General features: G+C 32.9%; 1 pseudogene; it reads left to right on the plus strand.

The window, feature by feature from the left end:
• The first annotated feature begins 8,090 nt into the window (after window positions 1–8,090).
• On the plus strand, window positions 8,091–8,947 carry LOC139360650 (bifunctional phosphoribosylaminoimidazole carboxylase/phosphoribosylaminoimidazole succinocarboxamide synthetase pseudogene; annotated as a pseudogene).
• Window positions 8,948–9,246: the final 299 nt, after the last annotated feature.

The following is a 9,246-nucleotide window of genomic DNA, read 5'->3' on the forward strand; positions in this document are numbered from 1 at the left end:
TATCTGAATTACCTGTTAATCTCTTATTAATTCTCTGGTCTAATCACTCTGTGATCCAGTTGTTATGGTTGACTTACTAATTGTTATTGGATGACTGCATAATGTGGTATAATAATTGATAGCTTGATAACCCAACTACAAAATGGTTTACCAAGTGGCCTCCAAAGTCGTGGTATACATTTTGTAAATTTTGGTCATGTGATATGTAGATTGTTAGTAAAGCGAACTTATGATTAAAATAAATGAAAGGATTAATTTTCTAAAAATTAAATTTGCTTGTGTTTATAAGCACAGTGCTTCTAATCATACTTTCATTACTCAACACTAAATGATAGAGGATCTATGGTGCTATATAAAATTGTATATCTCTATTTGGTGCAGTTTTTTAAATGTCAGTATTTATTGTTTTAATAAAATATTATTCCAGTAAGTAGTAAAATAAGTCATTTGTTTTCTTAGTTTTCTATTCTTAAAATAAGCTTTGCTATTTCTTAATAAGAATTTATTATTGAAAGTTACTTGTATGTTTCCCTAAAAGAATGCTTATTTCTCATCATCATTATTAGAACTGAACAATTTAGGGGCCCTTACTGTGGAAATGAATTAGTTCTAATTGTAATTAGTGAACAAAAAAATTCAAAATTCCGTTTTGATAGAAGAAAAATAATTCTGATGACTACTGCTCAATGTCTTCTAATTAAGGGTCTGAGATATGTTTAATTAAATGTGGCTGAAATGTTTCTGAATGGGAAGTAGCAACAGTTAAACTATTCACTGATATTCATGAAAATACATCTGAAGACATTCTGTACCTAATAAATGAATAAACACAAAGTTGCCACATTTTTAGAGTGCTAACTGTGTAAATTTTCAAAAATAATACTTATTTTTTAGAAAACATTATTCAACAAGCTCACCATTTAGAGATACCTTTTTTCCATAAATAGATTTATGTTTCATGAGATTATAATACACATTGTTTGCAGAAGTGTTCATTTATTATCACATATATATTTTTATGTTATTAAATATTCTTCCTCACCATTTGAATGGCTATATGGTAGCTTATTGCATAGCTGTACATAACTTTATTTATATATCTTTTTACATATTTATTTTCTATTTTAAAAATTATAGTATTATAAACAACATTGCAATATACATTCTTGAAGATAGAGCCAAGATGAGTTCAATGTGATAAATTTCTAGAATCGGATTGCTCACTTGAAAAGGTGTATGTGATTTTAATATTATACAGAGATGCATACACATACAATTAATAGCCAAATCTCCAGGGAGGTTGTTAGCATTGCACTCCCTTTAGATAATGAGAATGTCTAATGTCTCGCTTCCTCACATCACCAGGTTTTAACATTCTCCTTAATCTTTACCAGTTAGCTATTTTTAAATTTTCACTATTTTAATTGTAATTTTTTTGGTTATTTGGAGTTGGTCTTTTTTGTGCTTATCAGTCATTTTTATTTATCTTTTTGTGAGTTAACAGTGAACACCCATTTCCAATTTTTTCTGCTAAAATATTTATCATTTGAGTTGTTTCTCATTGAAATATTTAATCTAGAATGTATTTTTATATAAGCGACATAACAGAAACTTAATTTGTCTCAAATTTATGAAAAGTAATCTTCAATATTCACCTAAGATGTTTGCCTTAGTGAATAAGAAACAAAAGACTTTATGTCAATATGGATATTTAAATAATATGAAATATGAAATGCAATTTATTAAAGTGCCATTTTAGTGAATATATAGTAAGGCCCATATCCACCATTGCTTTTAAAATATCTTCCTATAATATCCCATCAACACTTTTAAATGACTGATATTATGCAGTTAATTCAATTTAAACTTGTCTAACCCAAATAGGAATTTATCATGTTACTGGCATGGCAATATTTCTGTACTAGGACTTTGCTAGTATTGCAAAATTAACCCTGGAATTATATTTGCTTTGTACCTCCAAAAATCATACAGCTTCAATATTAATGCTGTAGTCATTGTGCCAAACAAAAATAAAAAGAATAAAAAAATTTAGTTTCTGAAAAGTTTCCACTGACATGCAAGCTTTCCAGAACTAGATTGCTAATTTCAGTAACTTAATTCTGACGATTTTATCTTTTTTTTTTTTTTTTTTTTTTTTTGAGATGAAGTCTCACTCTCGCTCTGTCACCCAGGCTGGAGTTCAGTGGTGTGATCTCTGCTCACTGCAACCTCCACCTCTCAGGTTCAAGCGTTTCTCTGCCTCAGCCTCTGGAGTAGCTGGGACTACAGGCGCGTGCCACCCCACTGGCAAATTTTGTGTGTGTGTGTGTGTTTAGTAGAGACGGGGTTTCACCATGTTAGCTAGTACAGTCTTGATCTCCTGACCTCGTGATCTGCCCGCTTCAGCCTCCCAAAATGATGGGATTACAGGTGTGAGCCAATTCTAATGAATTTGTCTTAATAAAGTAAATGGCATGTCTTTGATTATGATATTTTACAAAAACTCCAAATGAATTAAATGGGATAGAAATTTGGGATAGCTTTTGTTAGTATACTGCATGGTTTTGGATAGGATAGGATTTTAGCAAAATTGTCAAATTATTGGATAGATGATGCTTGCACTTTTTATTTTACTCTTTTACTACCATGAAGGCTGATTTTGTAACAAATTGTGCAAAGCATACTCTTCCTGCAAAGCCATAAGGAAGAGATCTACCAAGTATAGTACTTACTTTTGAGATAAAAATAATATTAATGTCAATAACAACGTTGTTGATTAAAAAATACCTGTAGAACCAACCATGTATTTCAAGAGTTAGAGGTGCTATAATAATATTTGTAGTATACAGTTTGAATAAAAAACTAAAAATGGTTGCCAGGGTGCTACTTAACAAGTAGCTTATGGTTTCTTCACAAAAGATAGAGCCTAAGGGGTAAAAGATAGTCAGAGGTTAAATATGTTCTATTGAATCAACTAGTTAGTGAAAGAGCTACGGTAACTCTTTTAAACTGGAGACGTTTTCTGATCCAAGTATCTTTAAATCATGCATATCTCCAACGTGCCATATATGCATAATGTTAAAATTCAGTTTCCTTTGAAACTCGGGAGATAGTCAGGATTTTACATAAAATCAATTATATTCGCCATGCAGAGAAAGTCATTTATTCCCCCAGTGCTGTTTTTCTCTAGTCAATGAAAATATTTGCATATAGAATGAAACAATGCATTCAAGTTTAAATGTGTGTTTGATGTTGCACTTTGAGTGAAGTTACACCTTAATCCAATTGCATATATGAATTTGGGTTTACAGATGCAAATTCTAAAGAAAAAGTGTTTTAAAAATATCCAACACTTCTAGTTATCTGAAACATGTAGGTGAATGTGACAAGCAAACATTAAGGTGGGCCTATTGAGCTCCAGCTCCTTATGTCCACATTCTAATATAACTTTTTGTTTGTTAGCAAGACCTGTGACTTTCACCTAACAAATAGAGAATGGTGAGGTGACGATATGTCATGCCTGTGATTGTATTACATTTTGTAATTCTCTGAGTTGCTAGCAGACTGGCTTTCTCCCTGTGTTGCTGCTTTTCAAGAAGCAAGTTGCCATGAATTCTAAAATTGCAAGGAAGTGAATTTTTGCAATAATATGAGGTAGGTTGGAAGCAGTTCTTTCCCCAGTCAAGGCTCTGATAAATACTCATCCTGGGCTGACACCATGATTTCCAGCCTTGTGAGACCCTAATGAGACATCCCAGATAAGCCATGTCCGAGTGACTAGACTACAAAAAGTATGCAATAATAAATGTGCCTTGTCTTAAGTTTCTTAGTTTATGATAATTTGTTACACAGCATAGGAAACTAATACTGTGGGTCTGGTGCTTGTTAGCTAGCATATATTGAATATATAGATGACTATGACAAATAATAGAGTATTTGGGGGAATAAAGGTATTTTGGCTAAAAGTGCTTTCTAAAAGGAATAGTTGTCTTGTGAAAAAAAAATTTCCTAATTGATCACTTACAATTTTTAATTGACAGAATTTCTTTATTTTCTTCTCTGCATAGCAGGAAAACAAAGTTTTAACACCTACCTACAGCATAATTTTAACTTCTTAAAATTATTTTGATAAATATTGCCTTTCAGAGATCATTATACCTTCACAAGATATTTTCAAAAATTATTATCAACAATTTAAATGTAAACTCCAGTGGCTTTTATAAGAATCACACAGCATTTTAAAATATAGATAAATGTAGGACACAGATGATTGTATATATTTTTCAAGACTATAAGAAGGTGAGTTTTAAGAATATTCAAGTTACATGCTTCATGAATAAAAACTTCAAAAAACAAAAACAAACTATACTCTGTAAAATTATAAAATAATGAGTTTACTATTAATAGCTTGGTAAAACACACTGCACATTCAATTACATGTTGTCATGATTTTGAAATATTTTCAGAGGCAATGTATGAGTCACATAAGACATCACTTTTCATACTTAAACCTTATTTTTATTCAGCAATGGTGCTATCCAGCTTATCAGTTTCTATTCCTTCTCTATTTCAATTCTTCCTTCTCTATTTCTATTTCTGACACCCTAACTGTTAAAAAAAATTGTATACAATCTAAGGAGGAAAAAGTTTGTCATGATTAAAAGAAGTATAATGATGTTGGAAGACAACTGAAACAAAAGAGAGATTCCTTTAATACTGTAAATATCATCAAAATAATTGTATTAATGAAGTACACTGCTCATGTGTTTTAACATTAAGCTTAAAGATATATTAAATTTTTCACATTTTTATCTCATATAATATTTTAGTATCTCCATGAAGTAGTTCTAGTACTATCCCCATTGTATACTTGAGAAAACCATAAATTTCCTGACGTTTCAGTGCAGGAAAACATATCTGATTGAAATGTTGGTGTTCAAAATGCCTTTACAGAATTACATCCACAATATCACAACCACCTCTAAATTTATTTCTTTATAACTGGCAAAATTATCTTAAGTGGAGAGTTAGTTGGTTTCAATTTAATTTAACTTAAATCTCAGCTAGCTCATTTACTGACTGTGTGACTTTGAGTAAAAGCAATAACAGCAACAAAAATGTTTGCAGAGTACTTCCAGGCACTGTTCTAAGTGTTTTACATATGTTAACTCAGTTAGTCTTCACAACAAATACATAAAATACCATATATATTTTTCATCAACTTCATTTTGTAGATGAGAAACTGATGCACAGTGAAGTAATTTGTTCAATGTGATAAATCCAATAAAGAACAGAAATTTGACTTCTGTCTAACTCCAAAAGCTATTGTAATTTAAGATTATACTTTATCACTGTGGACCTTAATTATCTCAACTATAAGATTTGGATAACAATTCCCTATAAACTATTTGAGGATAGGGACTATATCTTCAAAATAGTAGTTTGAACAGTGATAGTAATTTTACTTGACCTTAAAATAGTAAGTGTTGCCCTTCAGAGAGGAAAAAGATAGAGGACAGAGAAGCTTCAAGAGGGTACAGGAAGCAACTCCTCATGATTAGGGGCAGAAAGCTTAATCACCACATGCTAAAGATCTGATGGCAGATATATTGCCTAGAGAGAAATTCTGAGATGGAGAGAGATGTAAAAATGTTGACTTATCAATGCTTAACTGAACCTGCTACATCTTCTGGCAATTAACAATTTCCATTTTCCTTTCTGGGGGTGATTTGGTTGGTGAGTAGGATATCAACAAAGTATTCTGCAGTACAAAAGAGCATAGTGCTTCAGAAATCCTAATGTAAAAATATGCCTTCTCCCATCTTTTTAAAAAATTATTATTTTGTGTTCCTCTCAGCCAAAAAGCAGTCTTTCTGCTGGATTTCTTAGTAGAATGTTGATAAGAGCTCCATAAAATACTTGATTGAAGAATTATCTGAAAGATGACTTTGTACCCATTGTAAATATGGTAAAATATTTTTAAAAATTGAGATTTCTGCCTTTCTTCCTAGTATGGTCACAACCCTGAGCCCACTCAGGATAATGACAACAACAGAGGTATTGAACATTGGAAAAAAAGTGTATGAGGGTAAAACAACACATGTCTGTGAATTGTAGATAGTCCAGGACAAATCCTCCTACAGTCCAAGGACCAGATTATAGCTGGAAATGCAGCATAATTTTTACTTCTTAAACTTATGCAGCTAGAAACAATTAATTGACAAATTAGATCCCATTTGTCAATTTTGGCTTTTGTTGCCATTTCTTTTGGTGTTTTAGTCATGGAGATTTTGCCCACACCTATGTCCTAAATGGTATTGTCTACGTTTTCTTCTAGGGTTTTTATGGTTTTGGGTCTTACATTTAAGTCTTTAATCCATCTTGAGTTAATTTTTGTATAAGGTGTAAGGAAGGGATCCAGTTTCAGTTGTCTGTATATGGCTAGTCAGTTTTCACAACACCATCTATTAAATAGGGAATCCTTTCCCCATTGCTTGTCTTTGTCAAAGATCAGATGGTTGTAGATGTGTGGCATTATTTCTGAGGCTTTCTTTCTGTTTCATTGGTCTGTATATCTGTTTTGGTATCAGTACCATGCTGTTTTGGTTACTGTAACCTTGTAGTATAGTTTGAAGTCAGGTAACATGATGCCTCCAGCTTTGTTCTTTTTGCTTAGGAACATCTTGGCTATGTGGGCTCTTTTTCAGTTCCATATTAAATTTAAAGTAGTTTTTTCCAATTCTGTGAAGAAAGTCAATGGTAGATTGATGGAGATAGCATTGAATCTTTAAATTATTTTAGGCAGCATGGCGATTTCATGATATTGATTCTTCCTATCCATGAGCATGGAATGTTTTTCCATTTTTTTGTGTCCTCTCTTATTTCCTTGAGCAGTGGTTTGCAGTTCCCCTTGAAGAGGTCCTTAATATCTCTGGTAAGTTCCATTCCTCGGTATTTTATTGTCTTTGTAGCAATGATGAATAGGAGTTCACTCCTGATTTGCCCCTCTGTTTGTATATTATTGGTTTATAGGAATGCTTGTGATATTTGCACATTGATCTTGTATCCTTAGACTTGGCTGTAAGTTGCTTATCAGCTTAAGGAGATTTTGGGCTGAGACGATGGGGTTTTCTAAATATACAATCATGTCATCTGCAAACAGAGACAATTTGACTTCCTCTCTTTCTATTTGAATACTTTTATTTCTTTCTCTTGCCTGATTGCCCTGGTCAGAACTTCCAATACTATGTTGAATAGGAGTGGTGAAAGAGGTATCTTCGTCTTGTGGTGTTTTTAAAGGGAATGCGTCCAGCTTTTGCCTGTTCATTATGATATTGACTTTGGGTTTGTCATAAATAGCTCTTATTATTTTGAGATACATTCCATCAATACCAAGTTTCTTGAGAGTTTTTAGTATGAAGGGGTGTTGATGTTATGGATCTTTTGATATAATTATGTGGTTTGTGTCATTGGTTTTGTTTATGTGATGGATTACGTTCATTGCTTTGCATATGTTGCATAAGCCTTGCATCTCAGGGATGAAGCCGACTTGATGGTGGTGTATAAGCTTTTTGATCTGCCGCTGGATTTGGTTTGACAGTATTTTATTGAGGATTTTCACATCAATGTTCATCAGGGATATTGGCTTGAATTTTTCTTTATTTGTTGTGTCTCTGCAAGGTTTTTGGTATCAGGATGATGCTGGCCTCATAAAATGAGTTTGGGAGGAGTCCCTCTTTTTCTATTATTTGGAATAGTTTCAGAAGGAATGGTACTAGCTCCTCTTTGTACCTCTGGTAGAATTCAGTGGTGAATCTGTCTGGTCCTGGGCTTTTTTTGGTTGGTAGGCTATTAATTACTGCCTCAATTTCAGAACTTGTTACTGGTCTATTTAAGGATTTAACTTCTTCCTGGCTTAGTCTTGCGAGGGTGTATATGTCTAGGAATTTACCTATTTCTTCTAGATTTTCTAGTTTATTTGTGTAGAGGTGTTTATAGTATTCTCTGATGATAGTTTGTATTTCTGTGGGATCACTGGTGATATCCCCTTTATCATTTTTTATTGGGTCTATTTTATTCTCACAGTGGAGATGTTTTTCAAGGATGATGCCAATAATGACCCACAGCTGACTGAGGAATAGCTAACTGTTGCAAAATTTTGCTTCATTGGACTTGCTATAGGCCAAACGAAGTAGATATCATGAATCATGCTATACAGGTTTTTTTTTTTTTTTTTTTTTTTAAATACTGTTTAAATACTGGAGAAATCCTGGTTGCCCCAGAACTGTACACTGGTTGGAATGAGGACTACATTTGGTGTTTATGTAACCATCCAATAAGTTTTTCTTGCTGGTATTATTGATAATGATTTTTGGGACCTCTGGCCATCAGGAGATTGAAGCCAACAGAAAGACAAATGGTTGTATTGGGACCTCAAAGAAGTAAATCTTGAAGGGCTCCAAATGGTAAAAAAAAAAAAAATTGAGTGGGTTGCAGAGAGAATTGTCACCTTAAAAAAATCAGGAAGGCCTATGGAAATTTGGGAATTCCATGTGAACTTTGAGTAACATCCACACATAATGGACCAGATGAAACTCTGAAGAGTAAAGCTGAGTTTGAAGGGAATAGCATTTATATTGTATTTGTGGTAGTGGCAAGTGGAAAAAATGGTTTGGGACCAGTAATGTATGGCAGCTCTATGTCTCCAGTCATTAGTTGTGTTCTTCTTAAACCTATCTGGAGAACTCAGGATGTGTGATCTTCTCTTCAGCTACCCAGTGGTCTTGACTGTTCAACCATATTTTCTCCAGAAGGATCAGCTCAGATTGCTGCTCAGATATTTGGAATAAATAAGCATTAGACATGGAGAAAACTGCAAGGAATCATTTTGAACACATGAATTCTCTTGAAGCAGGCCCACAAGAAAACCAGAGAATGAAATTTATAAGAAAGAACCTCATTGTATTTCTTATAGAGAAAGTATAAATTTCTAATTTAGCTGCAAAAAAAATCAAGCAAGATTAAAAGGTGATTTTAAATTAGAGAACACAAATGAAATGTATTAGTGAATTAATGCTTCTCTGGATCCATATTAATAAATATGAACACCTAATTCCTAAAAAAAGAAAATATTCTATATGGGCATTTCATTTTTCACAGTGTCTGTATTAGTCCATTCTCATGCTGCTATCAAGAACTGCTGGGGACTGCGTAATTTATAAAGGAAAGAGGTTTAATTAACTCACA

This window comes from Macaca nemestrina, chromosome X, assembly GCF_043159975.1.
Source record: "Macaca nemestrina isolate mMacNem1 chromosome X, mMacNem.hap1, whole genome shotgun sequence".
In the NCBI taxonomy this organism is placed as follows: domain Eukaryota; kingdom Metazoa; phylum Chordata; class Mammalia; order Primates; family Cercopithecidae; genus Macaca; species Macaca nemestrina.